Source organism: Rattus norvegicus, chromosome 1 (assembly GCF_021556685.1).
Source record: "Rattus norvegicus strain SHRSP/BbbUtx chromosome 1, alternate assembly SHRSP_T2T, whole genome shotgun sequence".
NCBI lineage: Eukaryota > Metazoa > Chordata > Mammalia > Rodentia > Muridae > Rattus > Rattus norvegicus.
The window spans coordinates 41,680,179-41,705,011 of record NC_141534.1 but is presented as its reverse complement, the minus strand read 5'-3'; the positions used below and the strand labels follow the sequence as shown (position 1 = coordinate 41,705,011).

At 44.6% G+C, this 24,833-nt stretch overlaps 1 pseudogene; it reads right to left on the bottom strand.

The window, feature by feature from the left end:
* Positions 1–15,187: 15,187 nt before the first annotated feature.
* Positions 15,188–24,601, bottom strand: LOC102555832 (uncharacterized; annotated as a pseudogene).
* Positions 24,602–24,833: the final 232 nt, after the last annotated feature.

The window sequence follows — 24,833 nt, the reverse complement described above, 5'->3', positions numbered from 1 at the left end:
GGAAGGTCTTTGTCATGCTTCTTTCAATGAAGTGCAAATCAGTGAAGGCACAAGACCAACAATGTGCTGTAAGGCTTTCTATGTAAGTCCTTGTCACTGTCCCTTGAGTCCTAAGGGTCTGTTGTCTGCTGTGTGGTGTGGGATGACTGCTGAGAGTAACATACATGACACCACCCTCATGGAGCTCCTGGCTAGTAAGAGGTGATGCAGAGAGACTAAACCTTGAGATCAGAATCAGAGCAGCCTTTGAGGCAGTGATATCTAGAGCTGCCTCCATATTATGCTCATCATAATAGTGAACAGTCTGGTCTTAGTCAATGTGATGCAGACTAGAGTAATTGGAGAAGAGGAAATCTCAATTGAGGAAATGACTTTGTAAGATAAGGCTCTAGTCAAACCGGTATGGTATTTTCATTATTAGTGATTGGTGTGGGAGGGCCTAGTTTCTATTAACCTGGTCCTGAGTTCTAATAAAAAAAGCAGGTTAGGCAGAACACTAAGCAGCACTCCTGCATGGCATCTGCATCAGTTCCTGTCTCCAGGTTCCTGACTTTCTTCTATGATGAACAGCGATGTGGACTCATAAGCCAAAGCAACCATTCCTTCTCCAATTTGCTTCTGCTCACAGTATTTTATCACAGCAATAGTGACTCTCACAAGCTTATCACAGATATTTGGAACTGTGGGGTCATTCAGCTCACATTGGTCAGCTATAAGAACATGTATTATCAAGGCTGGCATGCAGCCATACCAAGTAAGTGCTTGTAAGGAATGAACCAACACTCTGGCCCAGCCCTGTGATAGAGTGGATACTGATCACATTGGAAGTTCAAGCCTCAACACATTGTTTCCCACCCACACCTAAGAGGTGGTGATTACCCATGGTAACCATGCCAAGGATATTACGAATTGGCCCTTCATAATTTACCAACTGGTAGAGGTGAACTTGCAGCCCTTTTGCTGTTGGCTATCAGCCTCTCCTCCTCGTGCAGGTGAAATCATGACACAGGTTAGGGAAATTAATGACAGGCACACCCTGAGTTTGGATTTAAAAGAAGTCCATAACTTAAAAGCATCACAGTGATGCACCCTAGCACAGTGGTTCTCAACCTGTGGGTCGTGACCACTTTGGTAAATTTCTATCTTCAAAAATATTTACATTATAATTCAAAACAGGAGATACCGCCCAGGCCTGAAGGGACCCGATCAACAGCTCCCTGCACCCAAATCCCGTGGGAGGGAGAACTAAACCTTCAGAGGTACAGACACGCCTGGGAAGCCAGAAGAGACTACACTCTGCCCACATTTCTGACTCCAGAGGAAAACACCTAATGCCATCTGAGACCCCGGTGAACAGGGGCCACCGGGAAAGGCAGCGCAGGCCCTCCTGATTGCTGCCCTCACGGAGAGCTCAAAAGCAGCCCCCAAGGTGCAACTTCAGCCTTGGGACCACAGGTAAGACCAACTTTTCTGCTCCAAGCGACCTGCCTGGTAGACTCAGGACACATGCCCACTGGAACAGCTGAAGACCAGTAGACAGGAAAGAGTACATGCCTGAAAGCAGAACACTCGGTTCCCACAACTGGCTGAAAGAGAACAGGAAAACAGGTCTACAGCACTCCTGACACACAGGCCTATAGGAAGGTCTAGCCACTGTGAGAAATAGCAGAGCAAGGTAACACCAGAGAAAACCTGAAGGTGAGAGGCAAGTGCAGGAACCCAAGCAACAGAAACCAAGACTACATGGCATCATCGGAGACCAATTCTCCCACCAAAGTAAATACTGAATATGCAAACACACCAGAAAAGCAAGATCTAGATTTAAAATCACATTTGATCATGATGCTGGAGGACTTCAAGAGAGACATGAAGAACTCCCTTAGAGAAATGCAGGAAAACATAAATAAACAACTAGAAACCTATAGAGAGGAATCACAAAAATCCCTGAAAGAATTCCAGGAAAACACAATCAAATAGGTGAAAGAATTAAAAATGGAAATAGAAGCAATAAAGAAAGCACAAAGGGAAACAACCCTGGATATAGAAAACCAAAGGAAGAGACAAGGAGCCACAGATACAAGCATCACCAACAGAATACAAGAGATAGAAGAGAGAATCTCAGGAACAGAAGATTCCATAAAAATCATCAACACAAATGTCAAAGATAATGTGAAACGGAAAAAGCTACTGGCCCAAAAAATACAGGAAATCCAGGACTCAATGAAAAGATCAAACCTAAAGCTAATAGGTATAGAAGAGAGTGAAGACTCCCAGCTCAAAGGACGAGTAAATATCTTCAACAAAATAAATAGAAGAAAACTTCCCTAACCTAAAGAAAGAGATGCTCATAAACATACAAGAAACCTACAGAATTCCAAATAGATTGGACCAGAAAAGAAACTCCTCCGGTCACAAAATAGTCAAAACACCAAATGCACAAAACAAAGGAAGAATATTAAAAGCAATAAGAGAAAAAGGTCAAGTAACATATAAAGGCAGACCTCTCAGAATCACACCAGACTTCTCACCAGAGACTATGAAAGCCAGAGGATCCTGGACAGATGTCATACAGACCTTAAGAGAACACAAATGACAGCCCAGGTTACTGTATCCAGCAAAACTCTCAATTAACATAGATGGAGAAACCAAGATATTCCATGACAAAATCAAATTTACACAATATCTTTCTACAAATCCAGCACTACAAAGGATAATAAATGGTAAAGCCCAACACAAGGAGGAAAGCTACACCCTAGAAAAAGCAAGAAACTAATCGTCTTGGCAACAAAATAAAGAGAAGAAAAACACACAAACATAATCTCACATCCAAATACGAATATAACAGGAAGAAACAATCACTATTCCTTAATATCTCTCAACATCAATGGACTCAAATCCCCAATAAAAAAACATAGATTAACAAACTGGATATGCAATAAGGACCTACATGCTGCTGCCTACAGGAAACACACTCAGGGACAAAGACAGACACTACCTCAGAGGGAAAGGCTGGAAAACAACTTTCCAAGCAAATGGTCTGAAGAAGCAAGCTGGAGTAGCCATTCTAATATCGGATAAAATTGATTTTCAACCAAAACTCATCAAAAAAGATAAGGAAGGACACTTCATATTCATCAAAGGAAAAATCCACCAAGTTGAACCCTCAATCCTAAATATATATGCTCCAAATAGAAAGGCACCTACATACATAAAAGAAACCTTACTAAAGCTCAAAGCACACATTGCACCTCACACAATAATAGTAGAAGATTTCAACACCCCACTCTCATCAACGGACAGATCATGGAAACAGAAATTAAACAGAGACATAGACAGACTAAGAGTCATGAAGCAAATGGACTTAACAGATATTTATAGAACATTCTATCCTAAAACAAAAAAATATACCTTCTTCTCACCACCTCAAGGTACTTTCTTCAAAATTGACCATATAATTGGTCATAAAACAGGCCTCAATAGATACAGAAAAATAGAAATAATCCCATGCGTCCTATCAGGCCATCACAGGCTAAAGCTGGTCTTCAACCACAATAAGGGAAGAACGCCCACATATACATGGAAATTGAACAATGCTCTGCTCAATGATAACCTGGTCAAGGAAGAAATAAAGAAAGAAATTATGGACTTCTTAGAATTTAATGAAAATGAAGGTACAACATACCCAAACTTATGGGACACAATGAAAGCTGTGCTAAGAGGAAAACTCATTGCACTGAGTGCCTACAGAAAGAAACAGGAGAAAGCATATATCAGCAGCTTGACAGCATAGCAAAAAGCTCTAGAACAAAAAGAAGCAAATACACCCAGGAGGAATAGAAGGCAGGAAATAATCAAACTCAGAGCCGAAATCAACCAAGTAGAAACAAAAAGGACCATAGAAAGAATCAACAGAACCAAAAGTTGGTTCTTTGAGAAAGTCAACAAGATAGATGAACCTTTAGCCAGACTAACCAGAGGACACAGAGAGTCTGTCCAAATTAACAAAATCAGAAATGAAAAAGGAGACATAACTACAGAATCAGAGGAAATTCAAAAACTATCAGATCCTACTACAAAAGCCTATATTCAACAAAACTTGAAAATCTGCAGGAAATGGACAATTTCCTAGACAGATACCAGGTACTGAAGTCAAATCAGGAAGAGATAAACCATTTAAACAACCCCATAACTCCTAACGAAATAGAAGCAGTCTGGACCAAAAAGAGCCCAGGTCCAGATGGGTTCAGTGCAGAATTAAACTAAACATTAAACTAAATGGAGAGAAACTTAAAGCAATCCCACTAAAATCAGGGAGTAGACAAGGCTGCCCACTCTCTCCCTACTTATTTAATATAGTTCTTGAAGTTCTAGCCAGAGCAATCAGACAACAAGAGATCAAAAGGATACAGATTGGAAAAGAGGAAGTCAAAATATCACTATTTGCAGATGATATGATAGTATACTTAAGCGATCCCAAAAGTTCCACCAGAGAACTACTAAACCTGATAAACACCTTCAGCAAAGTGGGTGGGTATAAAATTAACTCAAATAAATCAGTAACCTTTCTCTACACAAAAGAGAAACAAGCCAAGAAAGAAATTAGGGAAATGACACCCTTCATAATAGTCCCAAATAATATAAAATACCTCGGTGTGACTTTAACCAAGCAAGTAAAAGATCTCTATGATAATAACTTCAAGCCTCTGAAAAAAGAAATTAAAGATCTCAGAAGATGGAATGATCTCCCATGCTCATTGATTGGCAGGATTAACATAGTAAAAATGGCCATTTTACCAAAAGCAATCTACAGATTCAATGCAATCCCCATCAAAATACCAATCCAATTCTTCAGAGAGTTAGACAGAACAATTTGCAAATTCATCTGGAATAACAAAAAACCCAGGATAGCTAAAACTATCCTCAACAATAAAAGGACTCCTGGGGGAATCACTATCCCTGAACTCAAGCAGTATTACAGAGCAATAGTGATAAAAGCTGCATGGTATTGGTACAGAGACAGACAGATAGACCAGTGGAATAGATTTGAAGACCCAGAAATGAACCCACACACCTATGGTCATTTGATTTTGACAAAGGAGCCAAAACCATCCAATGGAAAAAAGATAGCGTTTTCAGCAAATGGTGCTGGTTCAACTGGAGGTCAGCATGTAGAAGAATGCAGATTGGTCCACGCTTATCACCCTGTACAAAGCTTAAGTCCAAGTGGATCAAGGACCTCCACATCAAACCAAATACACTCAAACTAATAGAAGAAAAAGTGGGGAAGCATCTCGAACACATGGGCACTGGAGAAAATTTCCTGAACAAAACACCAATGGCTTAAGATCAAGAATTGACAAATGGGATCTCATAAAACTGCAAAGCTTCTGTAAGGCAAAGGATACTGTTGTTAGGACAAAATGGCAACCAACAGATTGGGAAACAATCTTTACCAAGCTTACAACTGATAGAGGCCTTATATCCAAAATATGCAAAGAACTCAAGAAGTTAGACTGCAGGGAGAGAAATAACCTTATTAAAAAATGGGGTTCAGAACTAAACAAAGAATTCACAGCTGAGGAATGCCGAATGGCTGAGAAACACCTAAAGAAATGTTCAATATCTTTAGTAATAAGTGAAATGAATATCAAAACAACCCTGAGATTTCATCTCACCAGTGAGAATAGCTAAGATCAAGCACTCAGGTGACAGCAAATGCTGGCGAAGATGTGGAGAAAGAGGAACACTCCTCCATTGTTGGTGGGATTACAGACTGGTACAACCATTCTGGAGGTTCCTCAGAAAATTGGACATTGAACTACCTGAAGACCCAGCTATACCTCTCTTGGGCACATACCCAAAAGGTGCCCCAACCTATAACAAAGACACATGCTCCAATATGTTCATAGCAACCTTATTTTTAATTGCCAGAAGCTGGAAAGAACCCAGATGCCCTTCAACAGAGGAATGGATACAGAAAATTTGGTACATCTACACAATGGAATATTACTCAGCTATCAAAAACAATGACTTTATGAAATTCATAGGCAAATGGATGGAACTGGAAAATATCATCCTGAATGAGGTAACCCAATCACAGAAAAATACACATGGTATGCACTCATTGATACGTGGCTATTAGCCCAAATGCTCAAATTACCTAGATGCAGAGAGCACATGAAACTCAGGAAGGATCACCAAAATGGGAATGCTTCACTCCTTCTTTAAATGGGGAACAAGAATACCTCTGGGAGGGAATAGAGAGGGAAAGTTTAGAACAGAGGCTGAAGCAATGTCCATTCAGAGCCTGCCCCACATGTGGCCCATACATATACAGCCACCAAACTAGATAAGATGGATGAAGCAAAGAATTGTGGGCGGACAGGAACCAGATGTAGATCTCTCCCGAGAGACACAGCCAGAATACAGCAAATAAATAGGTGAATGCCATCATTAAACCACTGAACTGAGAACGGGACCCCCGTTGAAGGACGTAGACAAAGGACTGAAAGAGCTTGAAGGGGCTTGAGACCTCACATGAACAACAATGCCAAGCAACCAGATCTTCCAGGGACTAAGCCGCTACCCAAAGACTGTACATGAACTGACCCTGGGCTCCAACTTCATAGGTAGCAATCAATAGCGTCGTAAGAGGTCCAGTGGAAGGGGAAGCCCTTGGTCCTGCTACGACTGAACCCCCAGTGAAGGTTATTGTTGGGGGGAAGGTGGTAATGTCAGGAGGATGGCGAGGGGAACACCCATAGAGAAGGGGAGGGGCAGGGGGACGGGTTAGGGTGATGTTGGCCTGGAAACCAGGAAAGGGAACAACAATAGAAATGTAAATAAGAAATACCCAAGTTAATAAAGATAAAAAAATTCAAAACAGTAGTAAGTTAGCTACTAGTTACAAAGTGGTAACAAGAATAATTTTATGAGTGATTATGACCCTCCCTCATGGATCGTCAGCTGATATTGGTCCACAAATCAAAGGGAGCACAGACACTGGGACCAACTGCAGGGAGACAGTTCCACTTTACTTGGGATAATTCAAGGCTTATATCAGGATATATAGGATGGGCAAAGGTCATTGGCTGAAGGCTTACAGTGCCAAAATGCCTCATTAGCGTGGGGAAGCATTTCAGAAATGTCAGGTACTAACTGATCGTGTACTTATCAGGAGAAAGGAAATAGACCCTGTAATCTTAACCAAGGCTACACCACATTCTGCAAGTAGAGGTGTCTGTGTGCCAAGGTAGAGGGTTGAACTCCCCAGACAACATCAATGAATGGGTAGTCCTTCCACTGACGGGAGTCCTCTATAATTCGCAAGCTCAGAAGGCTATCTGGTCAATGGTAGATTTCAGCCTTTATTACCATGGCAACAGGTAAGGATCACCACAGCATGAGGAACTAACTTAATTCAAGGGTCACAGCATTAGAAGGTTGAGAACTATTGTCCTAGCACATGCTTTCCTGAACGACTGTCTTCAGCTAAGCACCCAGAATTCAGTTAAGTGTTATTTTCTCCTGGCCTGTGGTGTTGAGACAGTAACTGTCCCAGTTGACCTTGAAATCCATGCCCTAGCATAAGAATTGTATTTGACCTTTCTAAAAGAAAGGACAAGCCAGAAAAGAATGCTTCAGGATCCATCAAAAGCTTTTCTAAGATGGGCACAGCTTGCAGAGTATTTGATGATTCTGTAGAGAGCATTTAGGACTCACTAGTAAGAAATTAGCTATGGGAGAATGGAAAGCAATCACCAAGAGATGAGCTGATTTTAGCTCATAGGTTCCGACTCAAATTACATTGTCTTCACGAGACACTGGTCTACCACAGAGTTTCTCAGAGTGAGGCTCAACTATGATCTCAACAGGGTGAACTGGGCCAGAGCCAAGAGAGTCTGAATAAATTTCCCTTTCAAATTTTTCTTTTCTCAGTGATATTTGGCCCTTGTCTAGGTGGGAGGAGCTTAATGATTTGCTAAGAAGCTGTAGGGAGTCACAAGACAAGGTGAACTGTCATCTGAAGACTTGCTGTTTTTAAAAGTTATTAACCTTTTCACTCCTGTATTTGTTCATTCTCCTATTCAAATATACCATGGCATTTCAAATGTCCAACCACACAGAGGTAAAATAAATAGCCCCTTTCCTCATGGTGTTTTCAATCCATCAAAAAATATTTTTGTCAACAATACAGATTCTAGAGCCTACTGAAGAAATCTCATGTAACCAAAGAATCGTTTGGGAGAGGTCTCTAAACCTCTTGGGATAGGTGACTATCCTACTTGCTTTCTATTGCTTTGTACCCATGACCAAAAACAACTTAGTGAGAAAAGGGTTATTCAGTTCATGCATCCTGATAATTATCCATCATGGAGAGATGATGGGCAGGAGCAGAGGCAGGAAACATGGAGGGAAGTTTGCTTACTGATCTCCTCTTCATACTTAGCTCAGCTTGCTTTCTTACACAAATCCTGGACCATCTGACCAAGGGTGGCATCACCCACAATGAGCTGGGCAACCAATAATCAAGGAAATACCCCCATAGACATGCTCACAGGATAATCAGATAGAGTCAATTACTTAATTAATATTCCCACTTTATATACAAGTCTATGATTATTTCAAGTTGATAGGAACTAGCCAGCATAGTGACCAGAAAAAACTGAGTCATAAGTTGGGCTGGGGTAGAAGATTGGCAGACTACACAAGAGACAGCATCAGTGTCTCTAAGCTTTAACACTGTCTTCCATAAATTGGGAGAAGGCATATGTCCACCATTCCTGATGTCATCCCAGTGACATGCCTAGGAATGTTAGGGAGCAAACGGCTAGCACAGCACCCAACACTCACATCCCACTCTGGTTGCTCACACTGGCAGGCTTGACTTTCCTCATGGTGTCTGCTGGATTTCAGAAGAGTCCTTCCTGTTCTTACCCATTCTCCTTGACAACAAGAAGAATGTCATCCAACAGCCTGAATTAGAAGGGAGCCAGCAGCCAAGCAAAAGTGCAAAGCTCAGCAGTGGTGATACAAATAGGAATGGCCCCCGTAGACTCATGTGTTCGAATGTTTGGCTATAGGGACTGGCACTATTAGGAGGTGTGGCCTCGTTGGAGTTGATGTGGTTTGTTGGAGGAAGTGTCAATGTGGGGTGGGTTTTGAAGTCTCAGAAGTTCTTCCATTTACTTCCTGCTGTCTGCAGGTCAAGGACTCTCAGCTCCTACTCTAGCACCATGTCTGCCTGCCTGACGCCATGCTTCCCAACATAATAATAATAGACTAAAACTCTGAACTGTATACTCAAATAAATGTTTTCTTTTATAAGAGGTACTGTGGTAATGATGTCTCTTTACAGCAATAGAAACCTTAACTAAGACAAATAGCTTGATAAGTCTCAGGGCATATCAATAAGTAGAACAGTCCACAAGCTTCAAATTAGATTTCTTCATCCCTATGCCAGCCTTTCAATCACCAATGTGTTTTGAAGGGCTGGATTCTAGTCTTTGTTTCTACCGTCCTGTCCATCACTTCACAGTTCTGTGCACAGCCTTTACTATGTTTAGTCTTTCCAATAACCTGAGAGGCAAGCAAGGTGGCTATTCATAGTTCCTCCTTTTTTCTTTGAAAATGCATTTGTGATGGCTGATGAAATGGCTCAACAAAGGTAAAGCAATTGCTGCAAACACCCGACAAGCTGAGTTCCATCCCTGAGACCCACATAAAGGTAGGAGAGAACTGACCCCACAGAGTTTTTCTTGATCTCCACACACTTGCCATGGCATGCATATGCACACACACACACACACACACACACACACACACACACACACACACACACTCATACACACATACACACAAGCACACACATAAACAAAAATGTACTCATACAAACACATACTCATATATACACACACACACACACTCTCGCACACACAAGCACCATCACCACCACCATACCATGCACACATATAAAAATATGTAACTAATATTAAAAATATGTTTCTATATTGTCAAGGGGCAGAGACTAACTCTCTTGCTTGGGTCACATGTTGATTGGTTATAACAAAAATGCTAGGGTCATAGACCATCCTAGGCTTTTCCCTGGTTAAGAAGCATCCAAAATTAAACTGAAGAAGATGAATGAATCCAAACCAGATGTCATTTCCCCCCTTTAGTTATCAAATGAGACTCTAAGTGTTTCTCTGGTGTTGCCAAGATTGACAGAATGCACAACTGAGCACTTTTTTTAACTCTTAAAAAGCCAAGAATTACAGCCCAAAGAAGCCATCTGCGAGAGAAAAATTCCTTTAATGTTTTTAGTTCTTGTATTCACAATCATTTTACTCCATAGTCCAGCTAAATTCGTTTTCATATAAATATGATTTAGAAATTTAGTTAATTCACAAAAATATGAATTAGTTAATTTAGCCTACACTTCTTTTTCACTGAAATTGACCTTCTACACTAATGCATCAGGTCAGTGCAGCTTCCTGCGTGCTTGTCACTCAGCAGAGAACAAACTGATATGCAGCATTTATACATCACTTATATCTCTAGCCACACACTTCCTGAACTGACACATATGTCTCAAAGAGAAAGTTGTAACGCCACACATAGGGTTCACAATGAGCACCAAGAAGAGAATTATTTAAAGCACTGACTTTATATATATATATATATATATATATATATATACACATATTATCCCTTTTGATATATGTAGTACATATATCTGGCAGGATCTCACGTATCCCAGCTCATTATATGAGCTGAAACTGGACTGGAACTCATGCTTCTGCCTCCCCTTCTCAGAATGCCGGGATGGGATTACAGGCACGCATCACCACCACCAGGAAAAACATAGTGATTGTTTGTGCTCCCTAAGGGGAAGGCCTTTTATGGCGGCCAGTTGGCACTAGATCCAAGAGTTCCCAGAAAGATCAGACAGGTACCAAGCAAAAAAACTGCCAGCCAAAAAGGAAAACAGGAGATTCATCTGCTCTGTGCTTTAACAACTGTGTGAATTTTCCCAATAGCATGGAAGGATGAGGAATTTACTGTATGCCTCCAACACATCCAATCACGTAGCAACCACTGTGCACGTCCACTGGTGATTTGTAAGAGGCATTGAAAAAGCATCCTTGCTGTTTTCAGTAGCTGTATCTTCTCAGGTTTGTGAAATCTTTTCTGTGTTTGAGTTGCCCCCCCCTTTCCTTCTACCCTTATATCAGCTGGTTGTAGCTAATAAAAATCTCTAATTTCCTGAACATGAGGGGTGGAGATCAAAATAGGACCCAAGAGATTGCTCAAGAGGTAAAGATTCTTGACACCAGGACCAATGACCTGGATTCAATCCCTGGGAATCCACATGATAAAAGAGAGAACTGACTCCTCTGACCTGCACATTTATACCATGCCAGGCACACACACACACACACACACACACACACACACACACACACAGAGAGAGAGAGAGAGAGAGAGAGAGAGAGAGAGAGAGAGAGAGAGAGAAACACACAGATACACACACACACAGAAACACACATACACACACACAACTGCAACTTTTTAAAGACTGGGAGAACAGTTGATGGAAACTTCTGTCATCTATGAGAGGCTCCATTTGCATTTATTTGCTTCACTTTTGAGACATTACATAATTTATCCCATTATAAAAGGTCACCTTCAAAATCTCTTTATTCCCTTTATGTAATTTCAATGGAAAACAGCATATATCAACATAAGTTATTATTCTATAGACAGACATGTATAGGAAGCAAGAGTCACAGGCATAATTTCGGGATCATGAGGTTATTTTTTCTATAAAAGTTGATTATAGTTCTGCTTTTCAAACAGTATCATCTCTCACAGTTTAAAATGGTTCAGATATTCTTTTATCTACAATGGTGACCTGTCTGTAAGATACAATGGCTCAGTAGTGACACACAAGTTGTGGGAGCAACCAACCAATTGTCTGGAATTAAGACCCACTCCACGACATAGAACTCATAGCCAATATTACTTTATAGCCAAGCACCTGGGACTATTTGGTTTTCTGTTAGATTCATGGCCTACATAGTCTCAGGTTATTGGCTACCAAGCAGTGTTGGAGATGTGTTCAATATCACCCAGCCATGGACCAAAGGGAAAACCAAATACTACTACTCTGCTAAAAGAATGCACCAATATAGCCAGGTATAATGACACATGCATTGAATTCCAGCACTTGGGAGGGCAGAAGAAGACTGATCTCTGTGAGCTCAAGGACAGCCTGGTTTACAAATCAAGTTCCATAGCAGTCAGGGCTGTTACACAGAGAAACCCTATCTCACTTAAAAAATAAAAAAGACTTCTAATGGCATTCTGTTATACTTATAGAATAGTTTTACACTTAGTCATCATCAGAGAGACTGGGTTGGAGAGATGGCTCAGTGGTTAAGAGCACTGGCTGCTCTTCTAAAGGTCCTGAGTTTCAATTCCCAGCAAACACATGGTGGCTCACAGCATCAGAGAGACTTCCTTCTGCAGCATATGGGAAGAAATACATAGACCTACAACTGGATAATGTGCAGAGTAAGAGACCTTGCAAGTCTCAATTTTACTTGGGATGTCTTCATCAAATCCCTCCCCTCAGGGCTCAGAGAATTCTGCAGGAGACAGAAAGATTGTAAGAGCCAGGCAAAATCCAAGGCCTTCTAGACATATGTAAGAACTTAGGAAGACTGTAGCAGCTTGCACAGGGCCTACATAAGTCTAAGTCAGATGGGGTTCCAGTGCTGAGAGGGGAAGTAGACACAAGCCTCCATCCCTTACCTGGAAGCTCCCTCCAACCTTTAACCACTAAAAGAGGAAAAATTAGTTCCCTCTAATGGAATCTCATTGGGTACACAACACCACACTTAAGGGCAGGCCCCATGCCCAGCAGTAGATGACTTAAACAAAATGAGTTCAGTGGTAATGTGGGAGGATCCTAGGTTTTGTTTTGCCTTAGAATGCATTGTCTGGGTTGTTGTTGTTGTTGTTGTTGTTGTTGTTGTTATTGTTGTATTGTTATTGCTGCTGCTGTTGTTATTCTGGGACTTGTTTGTTTTCTTCTTATGATTTTTTTTTTGCTTATATATTATGGTTTCTGACTTTGTTTCTATAGGTTCTCTCTCTCTCTGTCTCTCTCTCTGTCTCTCTGTCTCTCCCCCCCCGTGTGTGTGTGTGTGTGTGTGTGTGTGTGTGTGTGTGTGTCTGCATCTGTATTTCTTGTGTTTTTTGTGTGGCTTTCTTTTTTGGACCTGAGCCCAGGTCCAAAATAAAATAAATAAATAAATAAATAAATCAAACAATTAACCTAGGCTGGCAGGAGAAGTAGCTGATACTAAAATCTAGGTCCTTAATTGTTCTTGATTTGGTCAATAAAGAAGGCGAAAGCCAACTGCTGGGAGAAGGTAAAGGTGGGACTTCCAGGTCCCAGGAGGAACAGAAGGGAAACAGGGAAGGAGGGGCTTTTGGGGAGGTTTTGGAACAGGAGGCAGGTTACAGCCATGTAAGATCTTGGGAGGCTGGAAACGGTTGGCTGAAATAGGTTAACTGATTAAGAGCTCAGCAATTGTGCCATTTGGTTAGTTTTGAAATAATAAGCTGTCTAGTGTTTTTCTTCCATGGAGCTAAGGTAGGCAGGAAAAGGAAGGAAGCTGGAACAATAGCTGGTGGATTGGAGAAGCTAACCTAAAGGGGCTGGTGGAGTACTGGACAGCAGCTCTGGGGTTGGGGCTAGGGGAACTGGGAGAGATCAGAGGGAGGGCCAAGGCACCAGGCAAGAAGGAAGCATGTTTTAAAAATTACATGCAATACATAACTCAGCAGATCATTCACTCCCCAGGACTTACATTGAAGAAGGAAAAAAAATGACTCTCACAAGTTATCTTCTGACTGCCACATATTGTGCAGTGGCACAATTAAGTCAACATATGTATACACACACACACACACACACACACACACACAATCTGAACGTTTTAAATAATTGATCTCAAAGCGTAGCTATAACCATTTGTTCCATGCCTGCCAGTTATTTCATATAGTTGCTCAATAAGCCCGCCAGTCATTGACACAGAGAAATAACTTGACTCAGAGCAAGGTCATACTGATCACATTCCTTGATATGATTGACAATCTTAAGAAATCCCACAAAGCCTTTATGAACTGTTATGTCTCAAATGACTTGAGTCAGAGTCAACCACCAGGCAGCACTTCCTGCATCTGAAAATGAGCTTGGTTTTTGTGGATTTTTATTCCTTTAAAAGCTGATAAAGAAGGATGTTCAGTGCCATGGCTCAGTGCCTGAATTCTGAGCTAGGATCCTGATCTCTCAGCATTAAGCTTGGCGTTCAATAAACTATCCGTGTCTGATTGAGATTGGTATTTCTATGGTTTCTGCGATGACTCCTGAACCCCAACATGACTGGAGAGATGGCTCAGATTGCTCAACAGTTCAGAGCACTTTCTCTTGTTTTGGCTCAGTTCCCAGTACCCACAATGAATGGCTCACAACTGCCTATGGTTCCAGCTCCATGTGTCTGTTGCCTTCTTCTGCCCAACCCCAGGTACCCACACATGTATGACATACACACACACCCATAAATTAGAATAAAATAGATAGTTTTTAAGATTGAAATAGTGAATAACTCTTGAGGAACAACACCCAAAATTATCCTTTGGCTTCCATGCATGCCAACAGACACACACACACACACACACACACACACACACACACACACACACACCCCTAAGTAACTTTTTTTGTGATGCATTTTCTCCATGAATGTACTTGGAAGACTATAACTTTACAAACTCACATTGTAGATTAGGTTTTATCTAAAAAGACAACAAATCAATACCAGAAAAATGGTCTGACTCTCCAAGATCATACAAGATCATACTGACCTTACCAAGTAGATCTTCTGCTACCACAAAACAAAAAGAGCAATGACTTAGTAAATAGCTATCACAAGCCAAGCACTATGCTAAGTCTAGTTCATGCACTGTCTGATTCAGGCTTCACAACAATGTTTTGAGGGAAGTGTTCTCACATTTACTTTCTAGGTGGGAGCGATCTCTGAGAGATGTGTAGGAACACATACCCCACATCACATGAACAGAGGTTTTGACCATAGCCCAATTCTAGAACCCATGCTTGAAATCACTATTAATTTTACTGTCTTTATAAGATTATGTACACATATACACTACTGCAGACATATGGCCATATATGTAGACACGATAAACCAAAAAGCAAGATAAAGTATTTTTTACACACTTTGAGATAATAATAATGCCATTCTAGTTGTACATACTGAGGGTGGGAGAGGCAAGGTGAGTAGGTGCCTGTTATTCACGTTGTCTTCTTAATGCTATCTCTTTCTATGTTACAAAAACGGTGAAGCTAAAACTGCATTTTCCAGGTTCCTTTGCCATCAAACTCCTGGATAAGATTCAGATTCCATCAAACAAATACAGTAGAATAGGAGCAAGGCCAGGCACTGGTTTCCCTGGTGGGCACACATGGTTATAGAGACATGGGATTTCCCCCACAATAACATTGGCAGTCATCCTAGGCTGTGGTCACAGCATTGAGGTTCTCAGTATCAGTTACAGGCAGATTCTCATAGACACAATGTGAGTCCAGAACATCGGCAGCTGTGGCTTCTGGCTGTGGGGACTACTTGACCACTGTGGTTTCCTAGTCTTGCTTGGTGGTTTTCTGTAACTGGTAGAAGTAGTTGGGAGGGATTTGTAAGATGGTAGAAGACACTCAGGTATAGTTTGTTAGAGCTGCTAGGAAATCATCTGTGGGAAATTGAAAAATAAAAAGGCAGTTACTAGGAGAAGAAAATGGTACCCATATATTTCTGCTTTAATTAGAAAACTGAGGCTGGATGGTGGTGGTGTGTACCTTTAATACCAGCACTCAGGAGGCAGAGGAAGAGGCATCTCTGTGAGTTAGGCCAGCCTGGTCTACAGAGTTCCAGGACAGCCAAGGCTACACAGAGAAACTCCGTTTCAAAATAAAGCAAAGGAAAGCAAAGCAAAGCAAAGCAAAACAAAACGAAAAGTGAAATAGAGAAGTTGATAAAATAGGATAAAACAGTGTGGAGAGCTTTTGGTGCCTCTCATAGAAATTTTGGCAAGTACCTGTCACTGGGCTCAAGAAGCAGGCTCAGATAAGAATATTCACATTTGGGCTATTGCAAGGATCAAGGTAAACACAGCTAAGGAATGTGTGACTTTCCTTTTGTCTTGGTAATCCTGATAATCCCCAGAACCAGGGACTCCAGGGGCTTTGCTTATTGCTCTGTTTGATTACTACCTGGTGTGATCTCTTTCTACTTTGCCTTGCTTGAACACTGTGTCTTTGATCTGAGAACTGAATGTACCTAGATTGATATAAAAGCAGACAGAGAAAAAGTAAAGCTTCTTCAGCCTCAGCACTAGCTGGAGTCATGTTATAGTTTTGTCTAATTGTCTTTTATTTTCAATCCCTACTCTCTCCCTCAAGACCCTGTTGACTGACTGAGCTAACTTGGTCAAAACAGAAAGTCAAATTCAGAACTACAAGAGACAAGTGCATTTGAGGCAGCACTCTGCTCCCACTAAGAGGGAACTTATTATAGACTGCAGGAAACAGAGGCTTAGAAAATTTTCACTGTACTTTCAATAACAGACATTCTAAAGAACTGGAAGAAGTGCTGGACCCAAGACAGTAGTAGAGCCCAAAGAGGGAGAAAGATGCTGGGTAACCTCTCTCCCTTTGGTACTGTGTGATTATTACTTCCACACGGGACCAAAAGGCCCCACAGCGTTATCATTTCAGGAGCCCGAGATTCTCTGGGAGTCATATTCTTGGGAAACTGAGGGAAGGTGTCATAGGACAGACCATACACTGAAACTGGCCTCATGAATATAGCCAGGCTATTGGAAAGAAACTTTAAATGGGGACCATGCACACTCCGGGAGTTGAATATTTTCTGGTATGAAATAGAGTCTACGAAGGGACTTTTGCACAGGCTCCAAGCAGAGCATTTCTCTGGACGCTGGGGAGGACCCACTGAAAGAGCGTACCCCTAAACGGGGAGCTGCGTCTCTCGCTCCGATCGCAGGATGAGGTGCCCCCAGGAATCACGAGTAGCCGGTCTTGATGTAACAGCAAGAGGTAGCTTTATTAGCGGGATCCTGGGTCGATACAGGAGACAGAGGAATCGACCCCGAGCCTCCAAACTCGGGGGTTTATATAGGGGAGGTTAGGGGCATTCTCGATGTTACACATGATTGGCCAATTCAAATGGTGCACAGTTACTTTCGGTGTGAAATTACATCAGCAAGGAGTACGTGCGATCTAGCAGCCCAGCAACTTGGGCAGGGGTGCTTATCTCACTCAGGGGGGTGAAGGAAGAGGAGGGGGTGGCTACAGATGGCTGATAGCTGGTTTGGCAAGTCCGGCCCTGCACATCCAGACTCTGACAATGAGTAACCTTTATGAAACTCTAATTCTACATTCCTCTCTTCTTCTTGTGAGTAGTTCAAATCTTGGAACTACATAACAGGCTCAGCATCTAGGGGCTCGTCACCTCGTACAGCCTGATATTGTTGTCTTAGCATAAGGACATGTACAGCACTAATCCGCTCTCTTACAAAGGTCAAGATTAATAATGCAGGGCCCTAAAGTGAACAGGAGGAGCAGAATCATCAAGGGACCTGCTAAGGCAGACAACAGGGTGGTGAGCCATGGGGACTTATTGAACCAACTTTGGAACCAGCTATCAGTGGCTTCTCGTTCTCGTCATCTCTTATCTAACCTTTCTCTAAGTTTAGCCATAGAGTCTTTAATAATCCCCGAATGATCAATATAAAAGCAACACTCTTCCCTCAGGGCAGCACACAATCCTCCTTCTTTTAGGAATAATAAATCTAACCCTCTTCTGTTCTGGAGCACGACCTCTGACAAGGAGGTTAGGGATTCTTCTAGATGACTAATGGACTTTTCCAGGGCCTCAATGTCCTCAGAGATAGCAGAATTTAGGGCTGTTAGGCCTTGCTGTAATTGTTGTGGCCCAGTGATTAAAGCAGCAGAGCCGGTGCCTACCCCAGCAGCCACCCCCAAGCCTAGGAGTACAGCCACAGTCAACGAGATAGGCTCTCTTTTGATTCTAGGGGTATGTTCATATAAAGACAGGAATTCTCCGGGAGGATGATAATAGATCCTCGGGACCAACTGGACCATAACACAGTAATCTGAAATGTTATTGATCACTGAATCAGCCAGGCAGGGAGTGAGGCCAGAGCTGCGGGCCCACCAATACCCTGGGGGAGGAATTAAGTAAGAGGTCATGCTGGGGGAAATGTTGACGGGGAATACATATCGACATAGATGGCTGTGGGTGGAAGGAACCTTACCTACGCAGGTCCCTTCTCCTGATAGTTCAGTCAAGGTTAATCTGGGCTTGTCGGTGTGGAGGCAGGCTTCTGGGTTTGTTTCCTTTGTAAAATTGGCGTAGGTTGCTATTCCCTCATAGTAAGGGGGCTTGTTGAAAGACAGAGCCAGCATTCTGTAGTCAAGTTAGGGTTGGAGTGGTTCAAAGCCTGGAAAGTCCCCTGGATCAACTTAAACATACGTTCTTGGGCACTGGGTAAGTGGGAGGCCAGGTGATCTTGTGTGGTTGTATCCCCAGTGGGCGCAAAAGTCTCAGGTTTTAGCGTAGTAGTAACTTTAGATCTGGCCCTAGCGAGAGGTCTCTGGTTCTTGAGGACGGGGTTAGGACCTATAACTTTGGGGCTAACAGGCTCCACCTTGAGTCTAATATCTAGTAGGACTCCAGGATCTGGCCCAGCCGCGTAGAGATGCAGCCCCCAGCGTCGGGCCTGGAGCCAGTGTTTGGTATACTTTCTCCCCACTTCAGTAAAGGTAATGTTAAGGGTGGCGACCTTGTTCTTAGCCCACTTGACATCTATAGAACCCCAGGTAGACGTGGGATTCCAATCTGTCTGCCCGGTAGTCTCACAGCCCCAATAATAGCAGAAAAAACGTGATTCGTCCCCACACTTCCACATATCAGATCTAAGGGGCCTGTTCTTTGGGCAAACATAGAAGGGGGTCTTAGTTAGTTCTGTCCTAGCCCCAGGAGTCCGACAGCCGGCATCGGGTTTCGGGGGTGGAGCGCGCGCGGCTCCTGGTCCTCCGAACCGTGGGGAGGTGTACATGTGTGGTGAAAAATCTAGCATGTCATTTACCTCGTCAGGGGCCAGAGCCTCTAAGCCCCACCCTGGTGCCCCCGCAGCCAGCTTACACCAGGACGGGTACAGTGGTGGCCACCAGGTCCGGAGGGGATGTTTACCGGTGACGGACCACACCAGGTTTCCGGTTGAAGAGAAAACCTGCCAAGTTAGTTGCTGGGGAGAATGTGGATCCTTATTCGATGTCCCCACCCGGGACGAGACGGCGGCGAAGGCGAAGCTTAAGAGGGTGAGGAGTCTTTTCCACAGTCCATTCATCTTCAGGAGTCTTGGGAGCTCTTTTGGCGTGCGATGCGTGAATCCACGCGGCTATTCCGTCAACCTTTATAGCGGTTGGGGTGGTGAGTAGAACCGAGTAGGGTCCTTTCCAGCGAGGTTCAAGGTTGCCGACTCGATGACGTCTGACCAGAACCAGATCTCCAACCTGGAAACCGTGGGGGATCTCGGGGCTCTCCGTCCAGTAGGTCTCCTTCAGCAAGTCCCACACCTGGAGCCTGACAATCTCAAGAGCCCTGAGGCGGGTAAGGAGGGGTTGAGAAAGAGGGGGGTCAGGATCGTGTACTCCCCCCAACTTCACCTATAGGGGGCGGGCTGCCCCATAGGATCTCATATGGTATCAGCTTAAACCTCCCAGGAGTGTTCCGAGCACGGAATAAGGCGAAGGGGAGGAGGGCTGTCCTATCTTTCCCGCCGGTCTCCAAGGCCAATTTAGTTAAGGTCTCTTTTAGGGTTGTATTCATTCTTTCTACCTGTCCTGAGCTCTGGGGTCTGTAAGCACAATGTAATTTCCAATTAATCCCCAGTTGACTGGCCAGCCCCTGACTTACCTGGGCAACAAAAGCAGGTCCATTGTCAGACCCGATTACCTTAGGGAGTCCAAACCGCGGAAAGATCTCTTCCAGTATCTTCTTAGCCACCACTTGAGCTGTTTCCGAGCGGGTAGGGAATGCTTCCGCCCAACCTGAGAAGGTGTCTATGAACACTAATAGATATTTGTTACCATATCTGGCTGGAGTTATTTCTGTAAAGTCAATTTCCCAATGAGCCCCCGGCCTATCTCCCCTGAGCCTCTTGCCATGGAGAGACGGGGGTCTATTGGAGTTGACAAGGGCACATGCTTGACAACTCTGTACAACCTCTTGAACTATGTCTGGCAGTCTCTGGACGTGGTATTCAGAGGACTTCACGAGCTCTATCAGTTTTCTCGTACCTAAGTGGGTCAGACGATGGAGATTAGCAACGAACTCACGTCCTTGCTGGTCTGGAAGAACTTGTTTGCCGTCTGTTGTCTCTGCCACACCGTAAGGAGAGAAGCCTTGGATCCAGTCTGAACGGTGAAACTCTTCTAATTCTTCTGGGGTATATTGAAAACTGGAGTCTCTCAGGTTTGGAGGGAGCTCTTTACCTACTACCGGCAGGATCACAGCCCCAAGTGCGGCCTGTTTGGCAGTGGCGTCCTCCATACGGTTGCCCTTTGCCACAGCATCCTGTCCCCTCTGGTGCCCGGGACAGTGAATGATGGCCACCTTTCTTGGGAGGTGTACAGCCTCTAGGAGGCTGAGGATATCGTCTTTATTTTTGACCTCTTTTCCTGTGGACGTCAAGAGTCCTCTCTGCCGGTTGATGGCCCCGTGTACATGGGCAGTGGCAAAGGCGTAGCGGCTGTCAGTATAGATGTTAATATTTTTTCCTTCAGCCAGTCTCAATGCCTGAGTGAGGGCTATTAATTCTGCCTTCTGGGCTGAGGTGCCTTCTGGTAGTCCACTGGACCAAATAGTCCTTTTCCCATCTACCACTGCCACTCCAGCCCTTCTTTTTCCTTCCACCAGAAAACTGCTGCCATCTGTGTACCAGGAAGGGCAGCCTGGCAGGGGGACATCAGTCAAATCCTCCCTGACACCAGAGGCCTCAGCCAGGATGTCAGCACACACATGTATTGGTTTCTGCTCTGTTGCCTCAGGGAGCAACGTGGCTGGGTTCAGGATGACGGGGGCCCCAAACAAGACCCTATCATTTAACAGGAGGCTCTGGTAGTGAGTCAGGCGGGCATTGGTTATCCACCTGTCAGGGGGCTGTCGGATGACACTCTCTAAGGCGTGTGGGGCTATGATCGTCACTGGCTGGCCTAATGTTAGTTTATCAGAGTCTTTTACCAGAATGGCTACTGTCGCGATGATCTTGAGGCAGGATGGCCAGCCACTAGCCACTGGGTCCAGTTTCTTAGAGAGGTATGCCACGGGCCGCCTCCAGGGGCCCAAGGTCTGGGTCAACACTCCCTTCGCCACCCCCGCCTTCTCGTCCACAAACAACATAAAAGGTTTGGTTAAGTCCGGTAGGACCAGAGTGGGTGCGGTCAATAAGGCCTGTTTGATGGCATCAAAAGCCGCTTGGTGCTCACGCTTCCACTGGAACTCAGTCTCTGACCTGGTCAAGGAGTGGAGTGGGGCAGCCAGTGCAGTGAACCCAGGAATCCATAGTCGGCAGAACCCGGCAGTGCCTAGGAATTCTCTCACCTGTCGAGGTGTTTGAGGTGTTGGTATCTGGAGCACAGTCTTCTTCCGGGCCTCAGTGAGCCACCGCTTTCCATCTCGGAGGATGTAGCCCAGGTAGGTCACTTCGGTGCGACGCAGCTGTGCCTTCTTTGCTGACGCCCGGTATCCCAAACGGCCTAATTCAGATAGTAATTGTTCAGCTCCTTTTTGGCACTCACCTTGGGTTTCAGCACTCAGAAGTAGATCATCAACGTATTGAAGAAGAGTCAGGTGTGGGTTATTGGTCCTGAAAATCGTCAGGTCCCAATGTAGGGCCTCATCAAAGAGGGTAGGTGAATTCTTGAAGCCCTGTGGCAGTCTGGTCCAGGTCAATTGTCCAGAATGTCCCGTCTCTGGATCCTTCCATTCGAAGGCAAACAGGTGTTGGCTAGAGGAATGTAATCTCAGACTGAAGAAAGCATCCTTAAGATCTAGGACGGTATAGCATGTCCTCTTCGGTGGCAGAGAGCTAAGGAGGGTATAGGGATTAGGCACTATAGGATGTACATCTTCTACCCGTTTATTAACTTCCCTCAGGTCCTGGACAGGTCGGTAGTCTTGTGTTCCCGGCTTCTTCACTGGGAGCAGTGGGGTGTTCCAGGGGGACCGGCATGTGGTTAGGATGCCCAACTGTAAAAATTTGTTTATGTGGGGCCGGATCCCTTCCCTCACCTCCTTGCTCATAGGGTACTGGGATACGGTGATAGGGGTGACACCTGACTTGACGGTAATCACTATGGGGGGTACTTGGGAAGCCATCCCAACTCCCCCTGTTTCCGCCCAGGCCTCAGGGAACCTTGAAAGCCACCATTGGGGGTTGTCCATCTTGTTACCTTTTTCATGTATTCGATATTCATCAGCCAGGTTAAAAGTTAGAGTCCATACTGGCCTGGAGGGGTGCCATTTCACTTGGGGTCCGTCTGGAGAGAACTGTATTTCGGCATTCATCTTGGTCAGCAAATCTCTTCCGAGCAAGGGGGTGGGACACTCAGGGATCACTAGAAAAGAATGTGATACTCGGCCGGTCCCTAGGTAAACTCGGCGGGCTGTTGTCCATTTGTGTATTTTCGTGCTGGTTGCCCCCACTACTATACTGGTCTTGTTTGTAAGTTTCCCCATAGGGTGTTGTAGAACTGAAAACTTCGCCCCCGTATCAACTAGGAAATCCACGGGGGTTCCCTCCACATCTAAAGTTATCCTAGGCTCGGGGAGGGAATACGAGCCCCGACTATCCTAGTCATCTTCATTTCTCAGGGCTAGGGTCTTAGGACCTCGCATTTTTTTCTTCGAGTTTGGGCAATCCCTGGCCCAATGTCCTTTCATCTTGCAGAGGCGACATTGGTCTTTGTCCAACATCCTGTTCCAGTTCGGTGTGGCCCATTTATCTCGGTTGTGTGGGTTGCCCAGGTTCTCTGTCTTCCTTCCTACATTTCTGTTTCCTTCAGGTACTACCGCGGCCAGTATATGAGTCAAATTCTGGTCCCTGCGTCTATCTCTCTCATCCTCTCTCTCTTCCCTTTCCTTTTTCTCTCTCTCTCTCTTCTCTTCTTCCGTCTCTCTCTTATGGCACACTTTCTCTGCCTCTTTGACTAAATCTCTTACAGTAAGATCTTGCAAGCCCTCTAATCTTTGTAACTTACGCTTGATATCTGGATAGGACTGGCCTATAAAGGACATAGCTACTGCTGCCTGTTGTCCCTCTGACATAGGGTCAAAGGGGGTGTATCTCCGGTATGCCTCTAGAAGTCTCTCTAGAAACAAAGAAGGGGCCTCTGTGGGTCCCTGGAGTACCTCTCTTACCTTAGCCAAATTGGTGGGGCGACGAGCTGCCCCCTTGAGACCTGCCACCAGAGCCCGGCGGTATGTGGTCAGCCACTCCCTATCTTCAGCTGTGTTGTAGTCCCAAGGTGGGCGGTCAAGGGGAAAGGCGGCATCAATGAGGTTGGGCATCTGGGTAGGGGTCCCATCTGGCCCTGGGACATGTTTCCGGGCCTCGAGGAGGATCCGCTCCTTCTCCTCTGTGGTGAAAAGAACCTGTAGAAGCTGTTCACAGTCGTCCCACGTGGGCTGATGGGAGAACATCAGAGACTCTATGAGGTTAATTAAGCTAGAAGGATTCTCAGAGAAGGGATCATGGTTAGTTTTCCAGTTATAAAGGTCAGCAGAGGAAAAAGGCCAATACTGCAAGGGTTGTAGATCTGGGGGATCGACAGGGGGGCCATAAGCTCGGAGCGGGAAGGTGGGGACGGAAGAAGGCCCCTCTGGGCTGGCCCCTCGGCGACTTCTGGTCCCTGCGGCGGGGCCTTCCGGTTTGTCAGTGTCATGTTGATAAGGAGGGGGTGCACTGGGTGTCGACGGGGTGGCCTATCTTCTTCAGGAGGGCCCTCGATGTCGGGGTAAATCTTAGGGACTGTCTTCTTCTCCGTCCGGGACTCCTGCGCTACCAATATGTGAGAGGACGAAGGGGACGAAGAGGGGGGTGGCCGGGACCAAGACCTCAGCCACGAGGGAGGATCGGAAGCTAGATTCTCCCATACTACGATATAAGGGACCTGGTCCGGATGAGATCCGGGCCCCGGCTGAAAAACAATTCTTCTGATGGACGAAATAATTGCCTGGTCTAGAGTGCCCTCTGGTGGCCAGCCTACTCCAAATGTTGGCCATTCAGAGGTGCAGTAAGTCTGCCACTGTCCCTTTTTCACAGCCACAGACAAATTTTGGGCTCTTGTTTTTACTTCTGACCAATGATTCAAAGTTTGGCTCAACGGAGTGGACTTGGACTGTCCCATGGTAAAGAAGAAAAGAACCAAACCAAAAAATGAAATTAAAAAAAGAAAAAATAGTGCGTGTATGCACACGTGCCCGAGTTTGGACTTATATATCCAGCCAAACGCAACCTCGGACGGCGTTGGGTCTTGAATCCACCGCCCGGGCAGGAGAAGTTCTCCGTCCCCTTGATTATAGAAGGTCACAGTCTGATCTCCTTGACTCCCAACTGCCGGGTCCTCCCAACAAAATTTG